Source organism: Aedes albopictus, chromosome 3, assembly GCF_035046485.1.
Source record: "Aedes albopictus strain Foshan chromosome 3, AalbF5, whole genome shotgun sequence".
Classification (NCBI taxonomy): domain Eukaryota; kingdom Metazoa; phylum Arthropoda; class Insecta; order Diptera; family Culicidae; genus Aedes; species Aedes albopictus.
Genome location: NC_085138.1, coordinates 438,924,214 through 438,946,091, shown reverse-complemented (window position 1 = coordinate 438,946,091; position 21,878 = coordinate 438,924,214). Strand labels below are relative to the sequence as shown.

The 21,878-nt window shown below is 38.1% G+C and overlaps 1 protein-coding gene across 2 annotated transcripts in view; it reads right to left on the bottom strand.

Moving 5' to 3' along the window:
* Positions 1-21,878, bottom strand: part of LOC115268069 (uncharacterized) — a 375,447-nt gene that overhangs the window by 116,844 nt on the left and 236,725 nt on the right. The gene's annotated exons all lie outside the window — the stretch shown is intronic.

Below are 21,878 nucleotides of genomic sequence, written 5' to 3'. Positions count from 1 at the left end.
TATTAAATAAATGATTCCTGAAAAACTCATTAACATTTTCTACCAGAAAAAAATCAGGAGATGCCTTAATCATTTACCTATCTGTGTATCGAAACTATTTTTGAATATATTTCCTTGTTTTGTACAAAAAATCTAAAACCATAAAATAAGGAAATGTTAAGTTTCAACTTAACTCTCCGAGCCTTATTGATAATTCTCCCTTTGAGTGAACATGAGAGGCAAAAGTCAGGCAGCAACATATTGCTTGTATTCAAAATCATGATAAAGTAGCAATCATTTTGAGTCCGAGGATTTCCACCCTAACAATTCGAAAGTCGATCTTCCATCGTAGACACGTGCCTTTTTCTCAACGCATAGGCTACAATGGTCGCCTGACTTTTCGATTGAACTCACGACAATCCTTCGTCATCAGATTTGAACGCCATCAAGCATACGTTGTTGATACAGAAAACATAAAAAATTCAGACGTCTTCGACTGCTGCCCTGCTACTCTCCGCTTCCAATCGTCCAATCGGCTTAGGATTGCATATTGATTTTCACCCGTCTAAGTCGTCATCTCTTACTATGTACCGCGGTGGTGGCGAGGGTGGAACTACGATAGCATCTCCTAACGCAAGCGAACGGCAAAATTCTAATAACAATATCGTCGTTTTATGCCACATCCCGAATAAATGGAACTGCTGCATTCAATTAGTCCGATTGTATCGGGCGCTTCCGGGATGGGTACTCAGCAGCCAAGGCACTCTCGCCGGATTAGACGGAGGGAGGCAATTCAATTGTTGGTCGTTCCCGCCGATCCTCGGAAATGTCCTAATCTGCGTCGTTCCTATCATCACCGACGTCAGTTTGATTATTGGCACGGAGCGGCGGATGCTGCAAGAACAATAATTTCTGGGAAGTAAGCAAGCTCTTCAGTTTCACAATGCATGGGCACACGACTAGAGGCGTGTGTTGCTAGTTATCGTACGAACTGATTGGATCATAATCGACTGCAATCATAATTTATGGCAGACATCGAATTTTAAATGTTTGGAATTCAATCGCGATGGATGAAGTTAGATGCTCACGATATTGGCCATGGACGAAGCTATTTTAACAAAATTATTCACTCTGGCTGACAGACGACGAAAGATCACTTCACCTTTCTTTTACTTGGGACGTTGGACTTAAGGCGAAACTGGAAGCATTTCCTCACTTTTTGGTTTTTGATTTTTCATTAAATAACGAAGCAATATTTTCAAAATCGGTTTTCGTACACATGTAGAGTATGGATCAGGGTATCTTCTGATAATTTTTTTTGTTGTGGAAAATGTTTTTCGTTTTTGCAGAAACCATTTTTGAACAATAATTCACAAAAAATGGTTTCTGCAAAAAAGGAAAACATTTTCCACCACAAAAAAAAATCAGAAGATACTCTGATCCATACTCTACATGTGTTCGAAAACCGTTTTTTGAAAATATTGCTTCGTTATTTAATAAAAAATCAAAAACCAAAAAAATGAAAAAAATACTTCCAGTTTCGCCTTAAGTCCATGTAATGAGTTGCAAAATTTTTTGCCATTACGAAAAATGAGGTTTAAATAGGACTTTTTCTAGGTTACATACGTCTGCTGAATGAGGTACGTATTAGTATCATGGTCATCCAACCTCATTCAACATGCAGTTCATCCTACTATTCATTACACACACGAAAATGGATGAAAATGTATGTTGGAAAAAGTGCCGAAAAGTGCTACTTTGCCAATACGTTGTGAAAACGTCAACTTTTCACTGACAAAAAGAGCGCTAAAACGGCCTACTTTTTTTTATTAAAACAAAAGTGCTACTTTTCAACACTTGTGCTGAAAAGTAGTACTTTTCGGCACTTTTGCCAATATACATTTTCATCCATTTTCGTGTGTGTAATGAATAGTAGGATGAACTACATGTTAAATAAGGCTGATTGATCATGATACTCAGCAGTGCTGCAATTCTTCGACAGGCCTTTATGATAGCGATATTTTGCTTTTTTCATTTTCTCCGTTTTGTTTTTCCTGTCAATGTTGCTTTTCGATCAGCAGGAGCGAAATGAAATAGGTACTCACACTCACACGCAGCGTGCTGGAAGCGAGAGCTGACAGGGCTAAATTTCCATACCATTTTCTGTAATTGAGTAATTTCACCCGTGGTAACGTATAGGGCACTCACTCTCACAAGCCACCGCTTGAGACGAATGGCCTGTCAGCATGAGTAGTGTGTGGATGATTGGGAATTGACCTTGAAGGGTTGCTCACGAATGGCGCTCTCGGACTCAGTCAGTTCTCACATCGAGGAACTGAAAACAAGCGCCGCAGTCATTCATTTTCGGCTGAAAACAGGCACCGACACTGATATTTTGCAGGACTGATACTCAGTCGTACCTCATACTGCAGACACATGTAACCAAGAAAAAATCCTATTCAAACCTCATTTTTCGTAATGACAAAAAATGTTGTATGCAACTCGTTGCAAAACTCGATTTTTTCAGCACTCATCGTATTTATCCAACTCGGCAAGCCTCGTTGGATAAATGTACGACTCATACAGAAAAAATCATCATTTTGCAACTTGTTGCATAAATAACTATTTTGCAATAACGTGACATAAGATTGGACTTTTCAATTGTCGAAAGTGTGTCGAAACGCTCTACTTTTGTTCACTAGTTCAAGAGTGCCGAAAAGTACTGTTTTTCGGCATTTTTGCAAGGGTACACCTTTTACGAATTTTCCGAAGTACTAATGTTCCTCCGTAGTCTTATGTCGATCCAATAGCTGCTTCTATGTCATTTCGGCAGATCGAATCTGAACAGAAACAATTTTTAAATCTAATTTGAACAGCCAAACCAGAGAGAAAAGCGGTAGCAGCACCAAAAAACCCTCGTTGACGACGCGACTCCGAGTACTTGTAGCCTACCTGATTGAAAAAAAGACGCACTTGGATGCTCGCACGTGGCTTCTCTTGGAACATGTATGGAGTGTGGACAGTCAGAAATTATCGTATTCAAGGGTATTTTTCATAATTGCAAGAAGCCTTGTATGCAACTCGTTGCAAAACTCGATTTTTTCAGCACTCGTTGTTTATATCCAACTCGGAAAGCCTCGTTGGTTAGATGTAGCACTCGTGCTTAAAAAATCAGCATTTTGCAACTTGTTGCATAAATAACTATTTGGCTGTTATTTTTTTTTAAGACAAGTTTTTCAGGGCTTTTTACCAAGGTAAATGTTTGGGCCAGAAATAGTTTCTAATGTTCAAATTTCATGCTGACAGATTATGCATTTATGAAGTTTATTGACTTGTCTGTTAAAATAACAAATATTATAACAAAAAAATGTTCCTGGAAGACCTGTTTAATAACATGTTTGTTAGTTTCAATAACAACTTAATAACAGCGAATTTTGAAAATATTTCAATAACAAATTTTGATATGAATACGTTATTGATAACAATCTGAAAACTACATTTGCTTTTTTTTCTGTTGCGGATAGAAACTCCTCCAAAGCCCCATATGCATTCAATGGGATACGCAACAATAGGATCTATTGTTATATGTTTCATTCATAATTGGGATGCTATTGTTGTCGCAAGCGATTTCTTATCGAAAACAGAGACAAACAATAGTTCTCGTTTATTTTCCAAACAACTTACGATGAAAAACTACCGTCGTTTTGAAACTCTTTATTAGGTGGTTCATTGTTTATAAGATTAATTTACATTATTACCTCATTGATTGACACATTTATCCTAGTTAATCTAAGTGGGCTCGATGCAGTGAAATCAATAAAAATAAAATGTCTAAAAATAATCAATGGAGTTCTTGATGACTTATTTTTTTACATTTTTGTCAAAAATGTGTTGTTCGTCGTTGAATTCCACTAGTTGATCCAAAATGTTTAATAAAATGGCTAACACTCTATTACACTCTCTATTTTCGTATTCATACCTAACTGAAACTGGGACAAAAAACAGGTATACTTTTCAAAGTGCTTATAAAACAAAAGGCTGATAAGTTGGCACTGTAACGTAATGTCAATAAGAAGAGGGACTGATGACAAAATAATATTTTCTCTTACAGTTTTTCACGGAATGCTGTGAACAACGAAAATCTCGAATGGTGTAGTTTTGGTTGCAAAGCAAGTTATGTTGTAATATTAATGATCAAATATTTGTACTAGTCTCAATGACACAATAATAACTGAACTTGTGCTACAACAAAACATGTTATTGAAATGTAATTTAAAGAAAATATACCAAGAGCACGATCATAATGAAATAAGATTGCCCAACAGAACATGTTATGGAACGGTGATGACTTAATAAGTTAATAATAATAAACCGAGATATAAAAACAGGTTTTGTGATTCCGTTGTTATTATTTTGATATTTTCCTCTGCTCGGGATGCTTATCATTTGGCAGATACGCGTATTTCAACTACCACTTCCTCAGTGTCAGTTTTCTGTCAAATGTTGAGGATAACAGGGCGAAATTAAAAGGTACAAAACTGATAACACTCATTCGAAGAGCGCATTCTGCTTAGAGTGTTTGAATGCTATTTTGTACAATTTTGGAATTGAACGTATTTTTTTTTCTTTTTGTTCTCCAGGTTTTTCTGAATTAAGTTCGTTCAACAACGTCTGGTCACTAATCAAATTTGTTGTGCCAAAGGTCACTTTTTTGCTATCTGTTAGTCACTATTTGGTCACTGGTTTTCGTGATTTTTTTTACTAAATTAGCTATTCCAACGACCACTAGATTTGACACCAGCGCTGCTAAAGGAATTGCTGTAGAAATTTCAGAAGCATTTGCAAAGGTATTGCAAAAAATGATTTCAAAGCAGTTGTCTAAGTAAAGTTCTAATAAATTTCTGAATGATTTCATAAACAAAATTTCCTAAGAATATGCCAGCGAATTTTCGAAAAGAATCTCCAAAGGAACTGTTTGAGGGAATTCCAATTGAATTGCAAAACGATTTTCCAAAAACAATACCAGACGGAGAAATTCCAGTGGAAATCTTTATTGCAGCTGCTGAAGGAATTTTCAAAAAAAAAATCCTGTAAGAATTTAAAAAAAAAGTTTGCGGGAAAACTTCTTATAGAAATTTGCTGAATAAATCTCCTACAGCTTGCCAAAAGAACTGCAGAGGGAGTTTAAAGGTATAACCGAAGAAGTTTCCAAAAGATTTGTGTGACATATTTTCAAAGGATTTGGTCATGAATTTCCACAGGTAATTTTCAAAGCAAGTTCCCATTGTTCAAAACGTTCCCAACGGAACAAAGCCGAAGGAATTCCGAATGGAATTGATAAAAAAATGTCCGAATAAATTCCAAATTACGGAACTAGCTTCCAGTTATATGCTGAAAAAATTCCCTCTGGAATTGCTGGAGAAAATGAAAAAAAAAAATGCCAATAGACTTCCTTCTAAGCTTACAAAAACAATAGCTGAAACTGCAACTGTATGTTTTCGACTGAATTACCAAAGGTATTAGTGAGCGATTTATCAAAAGAATTGGCGGAAAAATGACAAAATAAATAGTTTAACAATTTGCTGAGAAAATAACTTTTTCTTTTTCAAATTATTGATTGAAAATCAACAAATATATGAATTGCCGAGGAAAAATATAGAAAGATGTTGAAGCAGCCATCATTAGAGAAAATGCATTTATGAAGGAATGCTGGGAGAAATTCTGAAAAGAGTTTCAAACAATGGAATAACAAAAAAAAACTATGACATAGTGTAATCAATCAGAGAGTATTCTGCTTATTTAAAGGGTTCGAGAAGCTGGTACAAAAGAAATACACAACGATTAATCTAGAAATTAAAAAAAAATCATGAACTCCAAAAATTTGTTAATCGGATTGAAGGACTGAGAAGTTGAAAATTACTCTTTTGAGACATGACAGTTGATGATTTATATCACAGCAGTGGAAGTGTTGATTAGTTTAGAAATCAAAAATTCCAAATCAAATTCAAGGTGTTCGTTGTAGTATTCTTCCACCTATCGATAACTCTGCTTATTGAAGTTGTGGATAATACACTCTCTGGGAAAACCGAGTTAGCTGTTCTTAAATGGTGCTCTGAATGCAAAGGATCGAAAACTAAGTCATATTGGCACGACTCCCCACTCTCTATTGGGTTTCCTATGAGTGCATAGCAGATTCTCAATTCATACGGCATATCGAAACCACCGCTAACACCCGGTTGATCTATAAATCAAAACTTCCAAATTAAATAACACAATGTAGCTTTCCCCGTAAATAACGGAGGGCCAAAAACCGTGAGCAAAAACCGGTAGCAGCGATTTGAGGCCTCGTTTTGCAATTGTGTAGTACAACACAGCAAGCCCGTGGACAAGGGGGGGGGGTTTGGGGGTTAAACCCTCCCCATTACCGCCACTTTATACACTAGGCGCCCCTCCGCCTTTTGCCGAAATTGGGAAAAACCCCTCCCTTGGCGCCACTTCTGTGCACGGGCCTGCAACACAGTGCCAATATGCACCTCATCGTCATCGCCGTAAAGAGCCACCGTCAAAAATCAGGGCAAAGAGGAAAAAAGCCCAACGAGGGATACACAGAGCAACAGCAGCAGCAGAGGCAGAATGTGTGTAACAATCGTCAACAATCGCATAAATAACCGACATGCCATTTCGCTTTGCCGCGGCCACTGCCGCCGTCATCCCCTCCCAAACCCTAGGTGTCGTCCTTTACCGCGTGTTGCTCTTGCCATGCATTATGAGTGCGTGTGTAATGGGACATGGATTCCCCTCTAAAACCCGGTGGATGGACGGACGGATGGGCATGTCGTTTGCTACACGGTGGCAATTTATTATTTTTTCACCATGGGCTTAAATTGTGTGAAACGGTATGTCAGACACGTCGTTTTTTGGCTCATTCGTCAACAAAATCGGACCGTTCGGAGGTTTTGCTTCCGCTCGTCCGCGGCTGCTGTCCTATTGCGGAAACATTGATACATTGTTTGGCTATGCTGGAGGTTGGAAGGATTTTTTTTTTTTTTGCAGCGCCCTCTCGTTCCAGCGTTGATTGCGCGAACGAGTTACAATTCAATTGCTATGTTTGTCACCAGGATCAGGATGGTATTTTTGAAAGAACGGTGACGACGCGAGGCAGGACCCTGTTTAGAGGGTTCATTAGATTTCCATCAGGCGGTGTGTTTCCGACCCATAGGTAGAAACTAGTTCTGAGTTATTGTTGGTCCCTAAATGATGGCCCAGCACAGGAGTAGATGCGAATGTGTTTGGAAATCTTTTATGATCCGCTTGTTTGTAAATAATGTTGTTAATTCCCTTTCGACCGTTACCTTGTTTCGTTTTCTTTTATGGCTTTTCTCTGTAAGTGGGGTGCAGTTCAATTGAAGCCTCAGAATGCGAACGTCGAGGTATCAGATTTCCGAAAAACTGACGACAGGCAAACAATTGTAATTTTGTATTCCCGGGTTGACCCTGACGTTACTTTTCTTAGTATTTCTATGTACGTTTAAAAAAAAACAGGAACAGATGCATTATTACATATAGGGTATTGGTTCCTTTATTAAGCATGTGGCTCCCATTTTCATCCTACGAAAAACAAAGGATTGAAGCGCTGTTTGTTTAGTTTCTTATTTTTGTATTTTTTGTTAGAAGTGAGCACCCATGAAAACAGAAAGAACGGAATCAATCAGTGCCGCAATCGCTTGTTTTCGAATAGGATGAATATGGGAGCGTGAGATTACTGATGGCACACATACCCTACATTTGGTTATGGTTTTGGTAACAGTAAAATCGAAAGATTAAGAAATCCGTTCATGCGATTTTTCATTCATTTATTTATTTCAGCTCACTAGATGTCTCGACAAACGTCGTACTACCTGTCTACTGTGTTTTTTGACATACATCTTTATATAGAAGTCTCCCGCAATTTCATTTAGCGAGCGACAGTGCAATGGAGTTGGAGACATGACCGCGGTCGTAGTAACCGCCCAGGATATACGTGAGGCTACCCGGTATACCAGAAAGTCGGCTGCACCAGGACACGATTTCGTGCACTATGTTTGGTATAAAAAAAACTCACGACGATTCACGGGCGGATGGTGCATTGCTTCAACATAGTGATAGAACACCACACGCAGCTACCAGAGTTCATTATCTTCTGTCGAAGGACCAAAACACAGCTGATCCAGCAAAGTACGTACCAATAACGTGCCTTTCGAGTCAGTACAAAGTGCTGTCGTCGGTAATAGCGAGGAGGACAAGCCCACTGCGATGCCCACAACTTGATGACCGAAAAACAAAAAGGGTGTCGCAAGAACACGCAAGGCTGCAAAAATCAGGTCATCAGTCATTGTGGGTCAAGCCACTGAAAAGTCGAGGAACCTGAGCAACGTATTCAGACTGATGCAACATGCGATGGGGATATGGAGCTCGTCCCTACAAATTACCGACAGAACAGCTGTGTTGCGGTCTAAAACTCTCAGCATCATGTGGGGGTATTTCAAGGCGATACCTTAGTCCGCTATGGTTCTGCCTTGCGATGAACCCCCTAAGCAGAGCACTCAACCAATGCAACTATGGCTATGGCTACCAACTGAAAAGTGGGAGTACAATGTACCGCACTGTATGTGAAGCTGACCACGGTTACAGCGCCCTGCATCTGGCGCAGGAGGATAACCAGCTGAACTACGACATCAAGACCGTTGCACAGTGGGAAAAAATAGGTATAAACGCGAATAAATTCAATATTGCCGCACGATTCTAAAAATCAGTGTATTGAACTCGTTTTACCCCGCTCTCTCCTTTTTGAAAAAATTCTCATCTATTCCCGACTAGCGTGCAAAATAAATTACTTATTTAACTCGTATTAGGTTGAAAATTGAGATTCTGCACTCTCAAAGTTTGTTTGGGAATTGCTATGGGAAAATGACGTTTTTCATTCAATTTACCGTAGCATTTCCGCAGGTGCTCTAGAGTGTTAGTTGACCCTTGGTACTCCTAGGCTACTCTATCATAAGAAAGGCTACGACTCATAAGAAAGTGATCATTCGTCATAAATAATTCCAGAAGTCCCAGTGAAGAAACAGGGGTGTAAGCAGTAATAAATAACAAAAGTTCCATAAACAAATAGAAAAGTGCATAAATAAATCAAAAGTTTCCATAAATAATTGATTTTTGAGCAATTAAAAACGTTAAAAATGCAATGAATAATTCAACTGTTGCAATAACAATAGCCAATTTTCCCACCAAAAAACTTCGAATTTTCCATAAATAAATCCGATTTTTCCATAACAAATTAGAAAATACACAATAAAAAAATATCGAAAAATCAATAAATAATTCAAAAAGTGCAATAACAAAAAAATAAATTATCAATAAATGTCAAAAAACGAGCAATAAACGTAAATGCATTTTGAGCCAAAAATTACATAGACCATGCGGCGAAGCCGCATAGAGGATTGAGGAACTGAGGCGGCAGAAGGCCGCCGAAGTTTCCGATATCCGATGCACCGCAACTGCATCGATTCGGTTCTAGGCAAACCACAGATTCAAGAATTTGCCCGGTATAATGCAAACATAGATGTTATCCCTTTTTTTAGGTCCGACGAGCGATAGCGAGTTCGGACAGCAAGCAATTGCTCGGTAAATTGCAATCATAGTTACGCAAGCTTTTCAGTCGATTCAGTCAGCATTTCACTGTCTCATACTTTTCTGCATTTGTTTTTCATGGGTAATTTCGTCATTTTTTATTGCATTTTTTGAATTTTTTATTGCTTTTTCGATATTTTTTTATTGTGAATTTTCTAATTTATTATGGAAAAATCGGATTTATTTATGGAAAATTCGAAGTTATTTGATGGGAAAATAGGCTTTTTGCCTTTCTCGTTCACCTAAGTGAACTGAAAGGCTATATGTTCACTCAAAAAAATTTTTTTCGATAGGAGGCTCGGAGGGTCAAGTCACATATACCAATCAACTCAGTTCGACGAATTGAGATGATGTCTGTATGTGTGTATGTATGTGTGTCTGTGAACAAAATAAGTTCACTCACTTTTAAGGCACTTCCCATTGGCCGACTTTTCGGATTATAGCTCGAATCGAACCGGAATTTTACCGCATTGTTTGCTATTGAAAATAGTTAGGATCGGTCAAGGCGTTCCCGAGTTATAGCCGATTTAGTGATCCGGGCCAGCATTTTTCACCCGAGCGACAGGTGTAATTTGGTTAGCAGGTGACGACCGCGACGACGGCCGCCGCAGCACACTGCACACCAAGACAACGAGAGTAGGAGAGAATGTGAGAGCAAACGACGACGACGAAAGAGCGGCGCTAACGTGCTAGACGGCGGTTAGGTGCATTGAACGGAAGCTCCATCCCGAAATCGACTGATTTGTCCGATCATCCAGGCCAGTCCAAATTGTCAAAATCGTGTTTTGGAATGACGAATCAGTACGGCCATCGTCCTGAAATCGAATCACGATCATCTCATTCGTGTGTAAGTCGACGCACGCTGCGTAAATGAACATTGGTTGCAAAGCGAAGGTAACACAGTTTCGTCAAATACAGCCATCGATAGCGTAACCAGTTCCTTGATCATTACACTCGCGAAGTTGACGTTTGAAATGTGAATTTGGATGAAAAAAGCTACATAAGAATTCCAGTACACGGAGAAACAAAAGTACCCAATAGCGAGTTCAATCCACCCAACTTCGAGGTTGCGTGCGGGAAGCCAATTTTGAGTTGATGGAGTTGATGTTGAGGTAGGTAGTTTACATTTAGGCGTATTCGGCCAAAGTACCTAAAGTCGAAGTTTTTTTTACTCAACCGTCAGTTAAATTTACTCAACTTTCGGTTCTATGTCACTTACTCAATTTTGGCTTCCCGCATCGAACTCTCAAAGTTGGGTTGTTTTGTTTTTCACTCTTTGACAACAACAAAGAGAGCGAATGAAAGAGGATGCAAAAAAAGAACTCAAAAGTGAGTTTAAAAATACTCAAATTTGGGTTTTCTTGTTTTTCAGTGTAGAATTTAAGTAAATTATCGCTTCCAAATCATCATATACACTGAACGAAACCCCCCGCCCAAGATCGACTGAGAGGCGATACGATCACGCCCCTTAACGACATTCGGTCGGAAACCGTATGGTCCACCGACCGAATGATGTCATCTTAAAATCGGATGACAGCGATATGAAAATAGAATGTCGACCATATGGTCGAGCAACTTTGTTTTTTAGCGATTGATAACAATAATGTCACCACTATCTTTTTCAATAAATTATGTGCTTAGTGGCCAGGGTACCCTTGCGGGCACACTTTTCAAAAAATATGGCATGTCCAGGATAGGACATGCGAAGCAATATCGTCAATGTCCCGGGTGTCACGATCAAGGAACTTGTTACGCTATCGATGAATAAATTCGGTGCATCTGTGTGGCCTTCGCTCTGCAACTAATATACATTCACATAGCGTGCGTCGACTCATACGCGAATAAGATGATCGTCATCCGCTTTTTGGGATGATTGCCGTATGACTGATTCGTCATTCGAAAACACGATTTTGGTAATTTGGACTGGATGGTCCGACAAATCAGTCGATTTCGGGATGGGGTTTTCGTTCAGTGTAGGCTTCAGTGTACTCTTTGCCAAGTGTACAAACTTTGGTACAAACACTTGGCAAAGCGTGTACTGAAGGCTTATGAATTTGAAATTTTTATTCAGTATAATTGAGCTAGTATTAGCTATTATGGTATACCATATATTTGACCATATGATTTGGCCTATACAGTATTGTTCCGATTTTATCACGCCTCTTTTCAAAAATTCTTTGGAATATTTTTCAAAAATCTATACGCATTATCAATATTTTTAACGTTGCAAAACACGCCTTCAACATTCATCTTCAAGAAGAGGGGAAACACTTGTTCTCAAATGTAACAGTAAATTTATGAAAAATAAAGGACTGATGGGCGGAGGGCGTGATAAAATCGGAACATTACTGTACTCGAAAAGGTGAAATTCTAGCGCTCAGTATCATACGGGCGTATCTACAAGGATCGATTTCTCTTCATCGATTTTCTCTTGAATAATAACTTGACCGGCGAATCATGTTCGGTTTTTTTTGTTTTGGATGCTAGTCCTAAGTTCTCCTTCACCGAAACACACCAAGAGATCATCAGAATATTGGTCGTATTTTCAAGGATTATCCGAAGAGAAAATCGATGAAGAGAAATGATCATTGTAGATACGCCTGTTGTATGATAATAAACGCGAGAATTAAAAATTCGGTTAGTCTCCGTGCCATAGGTGACCAGCAAATAGTTCTCTTGAAAATGAGGAAACAACTGAATGCACAGAACATATTGCCATCATCACATTCATGCATGGATCGTTAGTGATGGATGACAACTACACGATTCGATTTTGCATACTTTCGACTGCAGTAAAACCCACTTGAAATTGAAAACCATATACATATGAATCACCTTAATTTTGTACACTATTTATGAATCACCATGTTGATCAAATGAGTGATCCATAAACTGTGGTCATTTTTGCCGATTCATAAATAATGGGGTCACTGTACGATTTATAATACACTGAAAATAATCGACACGCCTCATGCATGTTCTTTTTCACGTTAATGTATCGTTCAAAACAGCACGCTATATTAACGTGTAAAGGCTCCCCCAAATCGACGCGACTCTTTTCCAGCGACACGACTTTTTGTCGCTATGTTTTTGTCGCGAAATCGCTGCGCATTGATTTGAAGGGGACCTTCCACACTGCGACGACGTCGTCGCAGGCGACAAGCGACAGTGCAGCGATTTTTGTACTTGTCGGCGGTGTGTCGCGGCGCTGGTCGCTGCATGCACAGTTTTCGTCGCTGTCGCGGGGCGACTAAGTTTTGTTTGTGACTAGTTTTCGCGTTGGTGTAGATGGTTGATGCGACGCATTTATCGCTGTAGTCGTTGAGAAAAATCGCGGCGATAAAAAATCGTGTCGCCGGAAAAGTCGCCTTGGTTTGGGGGAGCCTTAATTCTTTTGAATCAGATGTTGAATAGTTGAGGTTCTTAACCACTGGCTTTAACACATGATTTTATCGTGTTTGACAGTATGTTTATGTATCGATAATGGAAATGGTTCGCCTATAAAGTAATGTACATCACCGAACTCGCCCGCGCTAAGTATGTCTTAGCATACTTATTTTTGGTGAACAGGGACCCGAAGCTGGGTGCCTGGTAATGATATTCTAAGAAATTTGACATTTACGATGCCAAACTAATGTGTTTTACACATGATTTAGAAAAGTAGATTTATGACTGGTTTGACACGTTAAATTCAGATGTTTCCCAAGTGGTGAAAATCCATGTTTGAAACATGTGGCTGGAACGTGTAGAATATTTTCAGTGTACGATACAGTGCGAAATTTCCAATAACTTTTTTTTGGAGTTTCACTATGCTTCCAAGCGGGTTTCACTTAATCCATGAAAAAAATAATTTGCGAACGGTTACTTGACTTTTTCCAGTGAAATTGAAATGTAATTTCCTCTAATTCTTTCATTAATAATGATCATTCTTGTTGCCGGCATCCTGAAGTTCAATGTGTTTTCTTCCAATTATTGAAAACATTTAATCAAATAACATTGTAGAAGCTATGCTATGATTTTTTTAAATTATTGATCAAATCTGGAGCAACATTTGAAAAGGGCATATAAGCATTGGTAAACAATGACTTCACACGTCGTTCCTGAGCCCCCATCAGCTTATTCACAAAAACTAAGACCGTTATCAGATAGAGAAAACTTCGATTTTTTGGGTAACGGTGTTCATTTGCGTGGGCGAGCTGCTGTTATGCCCTACGGAGCGTTTTAGAAAAATGACACAAGACCTCTTGAGCCCTTTTCAAATGTTGCTCCAGAAATATGTGTTTTTCAGTTTTTCGGGGTAAATCACGCCGCCCGTTACGGGACAAATGCGCCACGAAATGTAACACGCCAAGAAATAACGTGGTTTGAGTGTTGCATGCATCACGGCGTTTACTCGACGTTAGTGCTGCAGCTAATAACGCAATTAATGCACATTTGAAAGGTTCTGATTTTCGTCTCTGTGTTACTGTAGTCATAATTCAAACGCTAACGGTTGTTTTGGAGCTACGGCGAAGGCCGGCGCATTTTGCCCCTAAAGTACTCGCAATTTTGGACTACAAAATACGCATTTTTACACTTAAAACGGCCCTTCTTGCTCAAATCATAAATTTTGCGAGTAAGCAAAGAAATTTTCACAACAAGTTTTATAACTTTGGTCCATTTCGATCTGCAAATCTGCGAAAAAACTTTTCGCACTGCACATCACTCACGTAGTGATGAAAAAATTACATTCAATGCAGCAAATTAGCCGCCGCCGTTTAGCTATTTCACCGAGTTTGATGGTACACTCCTAAATCGCGTTCTAGCAATCGCTAGAATGAAACCGACAGACAATTCATATAGGATGTGTGTTCCATCATTAGTAATCTTACGCTCCCATATTCTTCATTACACCAAAAAAGCAAGCCATGAAAATGTTTGACAATTCTCAGGTCATTTTGACAGACCACACACATGCACGAAAAAGACGGATCATATATTCTACTTTATCGATCTTGTTGCTGTCCTTTTCATGCTCATGTTACATCTGTCAAAATGACCTGAGAATTGTCAGTCAGTTTGAGGTAAGGTTCGTTGGTGTAATAAAAAATTCATCCTATTCGAAAATAAGCAGGTAGTGGAGGTATTTTGACCCGGGGCATGAAAATATGGTCAAATTTTGGTCACGCCGATTCACGCCGCCGCCGCCGCCGCCGAAAGCTGCTACCGGCGTGACGCCGATGACGCCGCCGCCGCCGGCAAAAAAAGACTCTCACGCCGCCGCCGAGCAAAATATAGTCGGCGCACAGGTCTAAGTGGAGGTAATTTGGCCCGGGGCATGTATTTTGGCCAACCCTGGGTTTTTTATTACATTTATCATATAATCTCTACCAAATCTTGGCAAATGATTATTGGAACTTCCAATAATCATTTGCCAAGATTTGGTAGAGATAATTATGATAAATGTAATAAAAACCCAGGGTAGGCCAAAATACATGCCCCGGGCCAAATTACCTCCACTTCCACTACCCTATCTTCTGGAACAGGTTCGCTGACATTTTCCGGTGCTAAACAGGGTGTACATGATGAGTGTGATAATTGTTGGAAAACGACGATATAAACAGGTAAAATTACATTCGGAAATGCCAAAAATTACGTCAGAGGATATTACAAATTTATCTGCTGTGTATATTTTGCAAGGAAAATATGTCAAGATTTAAAAAATGATTACTTGAACATCTATATGATGCCTCAATATTAAATACGGCGATTGTTTTCTAGAATTTATTCTCTGAAACCAAGTAAAATCGTTCTCCTTGGATAGTTGGGGAAGATATTCGGAATTATAAAAAATCCACAATTGAGATTTCGATCATGCACATATAAAATATATCCATATTGAGTGGACTTAATTTATCACTTGTGTTTTGTTGAAAGGATACTTTATGGCACGAGAAAGGCACCATCACCGCTAGGTGGATTAATTAATGTTTTTTATTGCAACAGTTGATTTATTCATTGCATTTTTGACGTTTTTAATTGCTCAAAAATCAATTATTTATGGAAACTTTTGATTTATTTATGCATTTTTCTATTTGTTTATGGAACTTTTGTTATTTATTACTGCTTACACCCCTGTTTTTTCACTGGGACTTTTCGAATTATTTATGGGAAATTTTGTATTTATTATGGAACGTTTAATTGTCTGCCAAATGCATATATTCAGGTAGTGTTATTATTAGAAAGCAATGCTTCGGACAGGAAAATTTACAGTGAAAAATTACCAGACTCGATGGCTCTGATGTCATTAACCGTTATGTGGCCGGCAAACTTTTTGCTTTTTTCTACACCGTGTATTTCAAATGGGTGCTGGGTACCCGGGTACCCTGCCGGTCACATAAGGGTTAATACCACAGATATCTAGGTATACATGAAAGGCATAAAAGAGGGATTATCTAGGAAAAGGCCCAGCGATTCCTCCCAATATGTCTCCATAAATATCTCCAAGGATCCTGTAGATATCCCAAGAATCTTCCGGTATTCCACTCAAGACTCATCCTTGGATCCCTTCAGTATTCTCCTAAGGATTCTTCCAGACATTCCTACCGGGATTCATTCAGGGATTCCACCAGGGATTTCCAAATAGATTCTTTTAGAGATTTCTTCCGGGATTCTTTTCGATATTTTTTCAGCCCCCATACATTTTTTGGAAACTTAAGGCCCCTGCAGCGTCCATTTATTCTTGAGCTACCGACTTCATATTTCGACATGAGCGTTTTCAGTTACAACAATCATTTTTCAATAACGAACTTTTAACCTTTCCGTTTTTTTGCAAAATAAGGGCCAGTCTAATGGCCATATTCTAGCAAATAGTTTTTGTCTTCGCAAAAACAATGGTAGGCAACTTGTGTCAAAATTCGATTTTTATATCACTGGTCACAGTTATCTATGTGAGTCATCCTTAGTTTCCAAAATGTCTGCTTTTGAACGAGTAGAATCTGTCGTTTTCTGGAAACCTGGAAAGATTTTCCGCTTGGCAGTCGAAATTGCAATCAACCGAACCGATATCTTCCTTCATCCGACTTTTCGATGTTTATTACATCTTCATCAGGGAAGTAGAAGTGTTAATCGCTTTCGTTCTGAAAAGCTTTGTGGAAGCACAATCCGTTAATTATAATTAATCAATTATAAATGAAAACTGTTGGTTTCCACTTTCTAGTACTAGTAATATTTCCGAATTCGGTTCGCACTAGAACATTTCATACAGGGGTGAATATTTGTGGAACCTATGTGGGTAAACCATGAACATTTAGCTTAAACAAATTGGCTTTTGGTAGTGTTGTAGAAGTGCGATCCGAATTCGGATAATATTACTAGTACTATAAAGTAAATCCCAACGGTTTTTTTTTATAATTGTTTTAAACGGATTATGCTTCCACAAAGCTTTTCAGAACTAAAGCAATCATCACTTCTACTTCCCTGAAGAAGATGTATTAAACATCCAAACGTCGGATTAAGGAGAATATCTGATCATTTGATTGCAATTGCGATTGCCAAGCCAAAAACCGTTTCAGGTTTTCATATTCCTCAGTCGATAGCTGTCTCTTAGTAGGGATTTTCTCATATAAGTTTTCTAAAATAGCTAGGAAGTTTTGAAGTTCTTGTACAAACACATATTTTGAATTTTGTGTGAAGCATAGACTTTGGTAAAAGCCCCTCCCCCTAAAAGATTAAAAGTCCACGTGGTAAATGAACGGTTCTTTTACGTTGAACTCGGATTGAAGAAGTACAAACCTTATAAGATAGATCACACTCAGTTTGGAATCTATTCCAAACTTTCCCTTTCCCTTTCCGAAGAAATGAAATATTCACGCAATCCAATTTGTGCAAAATTCATGCATAAGCCCATAATTATCTCAATGAAGCACAAAGATGCAATAAAAGTAGGGGTGCTCACTTCATAAAAAAAAATCCCTCCGCAATAAAACGCAAGATAACGAATCATAAACCAATCCCCACACTCAATCGGCAAACGCTGAAAGTCACTTTGCCTACCCTGCACTGAAAGGCACGAGCCTTCCAAGACTTTGCCCGCATCCGCCGTATCACATTTTCATGCATTTTCTGCCAATAAACAACCCCTCATCTGTAAGAAAGCCGCCAAATGGGATGATCGCTTCCTACCACTAAACTCCCGAAGAAAACTCATCTATTAAAAAGTATGAATAGCAAATAAGGCTCCGGAGTTTTTGTTTGCCTTCGCGATTGGTACCACCGCTCGCTCGTCGTCTGTAAAACAAAGACGGCAGTCTACCTTTACCTATGAAGGAAGAATCTACCGGGTGAAAATGCGACAACTGTATCCAAGTGGATTTGGTTCACCTTTTCCCTGACTTGCATGCACAGAGGGGGCCTTTGGTGAAGATATTAGATGGGTTTTATTTCGCTTGACTTGCGTTTAGATGGATGGAAGGATGGAAAACCGGAAAATTTGAATATGATTTGCTGAATAAATACGCTTGGTTCATGCAGTCTGCGCCCCCCGAAAATAAGTCTCAAGATGAAACGTTTTGGCAGGGAGGTGGGCACCGTCGTCTATCGGGTCTATCGGGATAAAGAGAGGGGACAGGATTAAAAACCTATCCCTTGGGGCCGATAAGATCCGGAAGAATCCTGAATGAAATTGTCGACTAAGGGAAAATCCCACCCGAAAGTTGCAAGATTAGAAACAGTGCACGACTTCCCAAGCCAAAAATTTAATCGAATTTAAATGCATTGTGGGTTCTTCATAACCACATTCGCACCAATTTCACCCTTCAGTGCAACATTAAATGCACGGCTCCTGCAAGCAATGAAAATAAAGTAAGCTTAACGGGAAATCTCTTTAATCCGAAACCATTCACGTGACAACTTTCGGATCCCTTGGAAAGAGTTTCGAATTAACTGTCTACATTCGGGTGCCTCTCCCAGAAAAGGATCGTATACCTTATACAGGAAACAAAAACTTTTCAATAACAAAAATTTACACATTCGCAGTAGGCTAAATAGTTTCGGATGGTGCCATCCAGTGTCATCAGACGCAATAAAATAAATCCCCTCGACGCTGGCTGACGCCTGCTTTGATGTGAAGAATTTTTGGGATGATGGAACCCCTCGTTCCTCGTTCAAAAAAGGACTGTGAGTTGCTGCACCCTTCACAGCATTCAAACGAGAAGATATTCGGTAGGTTTATGTCAGCTTCCTGCATACACATCGGTATAGTTTTGCGTTTTTAATCCGAATTGAATAAAAATAACATCAAATATGTTACCAGTTGTTGCTGTCGGTTTCTTCTCTCCTTTTGATGATGGAACAGAACCAGACGTTCACCCCTTGAATTGACGTCGTTGGTTGCTGATGTTTTGAACCATAAGGGAGAATGGTAATTTTCGGAAAATAATTAGGGAGATGTGTTTGGTGTTTTTTTTACTCTTACCCATTTCTATGGAAATGATGTGGCAAAGTGAATTTGATATGTTTTTCGGGTGACATTTTTTTTGCGCCTGATGTGGATTACCTGAAAAAAAGAGAAGAAAAAGTTAAATTACATTTGTAACTAAAATAAATTTTTATTTGAATTAAATTGTGATGAATGAAAGTGAGAAAATGAATAGTCGGCAGTTGTACGAAGTAGAAGTCGAAGGAATAATTAACGGAGCATTAGTATGGGACACACTTTAATGAAAAAAAAACTTACTCCAGTCGACTTTTTGGATTCCATTTAGGTTTCATATGTACCGTGCAAAATTTCAGAGCGTTTGCATAGTATTTACTATGGGAAAATTTACCGGTTTTGCGTTAGTTATTTTTGAGACGGTTACTCCATAATTTTAAATCGCTGAAAGTTTTGAAATGCATTTTATTTTCGTTTTTGAGTTGTCGACAATTTTATTGAAAAATGTCCATATGTGCCATATAAGCCTTTTTTTTGAAAAATCATAACTCAAGAACGTAGCATTGTAGAAACAAAATTTTTGAATGAAAATAAACGCAAAATATCTCAGAAATAAAAAAAAAATATGAAGTGGAAAAAGTTTTCCACAAAATTTTCCACAGTTGAGAAAATTAATAGAGAACCGTAAAAGCCATGCCCGAACTCGCAGGAAACTTTCAGAAAAATAGTTTTGGAAGGTAATTTTATGAGCTTTGATCGCTGAAATTTTGGGAATTCATTTTTTTTTTCATTTCTGAGTTATGACCAATTTTGTAAAAACTGACCATATAATATAGGTTTACAAAGTCATTTTTCACAAAATTGGCCATAACTCAGGAAAGAAAAAAAAAGTCCATTCCAAAAATTTCAGCGATCAAAGCTTATGAAATCACCTTCTCAAAAAATTTTTTTTTTAATTTTTCACTAGTTTGGGCATAGTTTTTCTGGCTTTTCTTTACGAATTTTCTCAACTGTGAAAACAATTGTGGAAAACTTTTTCCCGTTCATTTTTGTTTTGATTCTTGAAAAAAAAATGCATTTATTTTCTAAAAAAAAAACTTTGTATCTACGATACTTCGTTCTTGAGTTATGATTTTTCAAAGTAAATAGTGTCAGGGCTAAACAAACAATTTCCTGGTAAATAGGCGACACTGATTTTTTCTCAATTTGTAATATAAAAATCATTTTTGAAACTGTTCCATCGATTCCTTTGGAAAATCTTCCTTCAGTTCCAGCGATTCCTTCCAAAAATCAAAGTCTCAGAATTCCATCGCACATTTATCCAAAGTTTCCTCCAGAATTCTCCCTGAGAATCTAGAGGACTCTCCAGAATTTTCTCCAAACTGTTCGTTTTAATTTCTTCCAAGTAATCTATAGGACATTTATCCAGAGATTACTCCACATTTTCTTTTTTCAATGGAATATTTTAGAAAACCATGTTGAATTGCCTCAGAAGCTCTTCTAAGATTTTTTTCAGAAATTATGTAGGGATTTCTTTGGAAATTTTTCGATAGATTCTTCCAGAAATTATTTGAATTATTCAAGATTTTTTTACAGCGATTTTTTTAGCAATTCTTCCAAGCACTCATTCATAAAATGTATTTCAGAAATTACGCCATCGATTCCTTTGACAAATCTTTCTTCAGTTCCAGCGATTCCTTAAATCAAAAGCTCAGAGCTACTATAAAAATGTATCCAAAGTTTGTTCCAGAATTCTTCCAGATATTCAGAGGGCTTAAAAGTTTTCGTTATAAATTCTTGCACATTTCTGAAGAAATAAATTAATCTAAAGATTCCTCTAGATTTTGTTTAAAGATTCCTTCTTAAATTTCTGCATGGAAACTTTTACCATTGTTATTTATATTGATCCCAGCAGCAATTTATCCAAAGATACTTATAGATGTATACAGATTGAAAATACCTGCATTTTCATGAAAATATATTTTCCCAGATACATTTCACCAGGATTGTCTTTACAGATTTTCTCTCTGACTGAGGTTACGGGTGGCCTCGCAGTTTAAGGAGAACGGAAACACTCGTTTTGGATTATTCCCGACTTTTCGGTCCGTTTGGTACCTTTTGTATGGGACTTGAAAGATTGAACCCGAGACAAAGTATTTCAAACGGACCGAAACGTCAGGGATAATAAAAAACTAGAGTTTTTCATTTCTCTTAAAACTGCGAGGCTAAACTTTTAACAGATTTTCCATGGAATTAAAAAAAAATCTTTAAAAACTGTTTTTGGGGGGTCATTTAAATATGACGTTCATCCTTTAGGGGGGTGGAAAAGTGTGACACTCGATGTATAAGGTATACGAAAAAGCGTGAAAGAGGGGGAGGGGGGTCTAAAAATCCTGAAAAACGATGGACGTCATATTTCAATCGTCCCTTAGGAATTTCTACAAGAATTTCTTCGGAAATTTTTAGAGCGATATGTTCAGGATTTTTTTGCAGAAGTTTTGACTCCTTTAAAATACGACCGTACTTGCAGAAAATCATCAAGTAACTTTATTATAAGACTTCTTCATTTTTTTAAATTTTCTGAATAAATGCATTAACGAGTTCCACCAAAGATTTCCCAAGCAGGTTCTTTAGGTATTTATCCAGTATTTTCTACAGAAACACTTCCTTGAATTCTTCCATGTATTTCGAATAGGGTCCCTCCAAATATTGCATCAGGAAGTCTTTGAAGTATCCTTCCAGGTATTTCTAAAGAAATTCGATTGCGAATTTCTACAGAAGTTTCTGCAAGGATTATTTTGAAAATCTATTGAAGGAT